Below are 2,500 nucleotides of genomic sequence, written 5' to 3' on the forward strand. Positions count from 1 at the left end.
CAGCGAGGTCCGGTCGCCGCGCGGGGGGGGGGGGGGGGGCTGAGCTGGCCCGGTAGCGGCCGGCCCATCTTGGCAGCCGCCGTCCAGCGCTCCCAGGCCGGGGAGGGCGCCTTCGCGGCAAAGGGGAGTCTGCCGGCTGCGGGGGTCTCGGAGGGGCGAGTAGGTCTACCCGGCTCCGGGAGGCCGCGCCGAGGTCGCCGCCCGGCCCGCGGGCCCGCCTTCCGGGCCGCGGCCGCCCGGTCGACCCGGCTCCGGGAGGCCGCGCCGAGGTCGCAGCCCCGCCCGCGGGCCCGCCTTCCGGGCCGCGGCCGCCCGGTCGACCCGGCTCCGGGAGGCCGCGCCGAGGTCGCCGCCCGGCCCGCGGGCCCGCCTTCCGGGCCGCGGCCGCCCGGTCTACCCGGCTCCGGGAGGCCGCGCCGAGGTCGCCGCCCCGCCCGCGGGCCCGCCTTCCGGGCCGCGGCCGCCCGGTCGACCCGGCTCCGGGAGGCCGCGCCGAGGTCGCCGCCCGGCCCGCGGGCCCGCCTTCCGGGCCGCGGCCGCCCGGTCGACCCGGCTCCGGGAGGCCGCGCCGAGGTCGCCGCCCCGCCCGCGGGCCCGCCTTCCGGGCCGCGGCCGCCCGGTCGACCCGGCTCCGGGAGGCCGCGCCGAGGTCGCCGCCCGGCCCGCGGGCCCGCCTTCCGGGCCGCGGCCGCCCGGTCTACCCGGCTCCGGGAGGCCGCGCAGAGGTCGCCGCCCGGCCCGCGGGCCCGCCTTCCGGGCCGCGGCCGCCCGGTCTACCCGGCTCCGGGAGGCCGCGCCGAGGTCGCCGCCCGGCCCGCGGGCCCGCCTTCCGGGCCGCGGCCGCCCGGTCGACCCGGCTCCGGGAGGCCGCGCCGAGGTCGCCGCCCGGCCCGCGGGCCCGCCTTCCGGGCCGCGGCCGCCCGGTCTACCCGGCTCCGGGAGGCCGCGCCGAGGTCGCCGCCCCGCCCGCGGGCCCGCCTTCCGGGCCGCGGCCGCCCGGTCTACCCGGCTCCGGGAGGCCGCGCCGAGGTCGCCGCCCGGCCCGCGGGCCCGCCTTCCGGGCCGCGGCCGCCCGGTCTACCCGGCTCCGGGAGGCCGCGCCGAGGTCGCCGCCCGGCCCGCGGGCCCGCCTTCCGGGCCGCGGCCGCCCGGTCGACCCGGCTCCGGGAGGCCGCGCCGAGGTCGCCGCCCGGCCCGCGGGCCCGCCTTCCGGGCCGCGGCCGCCCGGTCTACCCGGCTCCGGGAGGCCGCGCCGAGGTCGCCGCCCCGCCCGCGGGCCCGCCTTCCGGGCCGCGGCCGCCCGGTCTACCCGGCTCCGGGAGGCCGCGCCGAGGTCGCCGCCCGGCCCGCGGGCCCGCCTTCCGGGCCGCGGCCGCCCGGTCTACCCGGCTCCGGGAGGCCGCGCCGAGGTCGCCGCCCGGCCCGCGGGCCCGCCTTCCGGGCCGCGGCCGCCCGGTCTACCCGGCTCCGGGAGGCCGCGCCGAGGTCGCCGCCCGGCCCGCGGGCCCGCCTTCCGGGCCGCGGCCGCCCGGTCTACCCGGCTCCGGGAGGCCGCGCCGAGGTCGCCGCCCGGCCCGCGGGCCCGCCTTCCGGGCCGCGGCCGCCCGGTCTACCCGGCTCCGGGAGGCCGCGCCGAGGTCGCCGCCCCGCCCGCGGCCGGCCGGTCTACTCGTCTCCGGCGTGCCCTTGTCGCCTTTTCCGGGTGGTAAGCGGTAGACCTGTTCTCCCTGGCCTTCCTGTGGAGCGGCGAGAGGGGTCGCTCTGTTGCGCTGCCTCCAGTTACGTCATCGTAAAGGCCGGCCATTTCCGCGCCCCGCCCCGGTAGGAGGGGCGGCTGTTCTTCGGCTCTCCGGCGCCGCCTGACTTACCGGTACGACTGTAGGGCAGAGGGTGAGCAAGCGCTGAGTTCCGGAGCTCTACTCCCGGGCGCCCCCAGCGCTAAGTGGCCGGCCTGCGAGCGACCTAGGGCGGCTTGCGAGGGCAGGTAAGGCCCGGTCCCGACTCCGGTTCTCTGACAAAATGTTTTTTTCGGCGCGTTCGATACGGCGCTTTCCCGGCACGTTCTCGGCAGCCAGGCGAGCGTGTCCCCGGTGCCGGGAAGCGCGGAGCCGCGGAGCCGGCGGCGGGCTCCAGCGACGGTTGCCGAGTTGCGAGAGGGCTGAGGCGGTCCGCGCGGAGCGTGTCCCCGGTGCCGGGAAGCGCGGAGCCGCGGAGCCGGCGGCGGGCTCCAGCGACGGTTGCCGAGTTGCGAGAGGGCTGAGGCGGTCCGCGCGGAGCGTGTCCCCGGTGCCGGGAAGCGCGGAGCCGCGGAGCCGGCGGCGGGCTCCAGCGACGGTTGCCGAGTTGCGAGAGGGCTGAGGCGGTCCGCGCGGAGCGTGTCCCCGGTGCCGGGAAGCGCGGAGCCGCGGAGCCGGCGGCGGGCTCCAGCGACGGTTGCCGAGTTGCGAGAGGGCTGAGGCGGTCCCCGCCGCCGAGAGGGAAGGCTCGTGGCCTGTGAGCC

The sequence above is a fragment of the Apteryx mantelli genome, unplaced genomic scaffold (assembly GCF_036417845.1).
Source record: "Apteryx mantelli isolate bAptMan1 unplaced genomic scaffold, bAptMan1.hap1 HAP1_SCAFFOLD_142, whole genome shotgun sequence".
Classification (NCBI taxonomy): Eukaryota; Metazoa; Chordata; class Aves; order Apterygiformes; family Apterygidae; genus Apteryx; species Apteryx mantelli.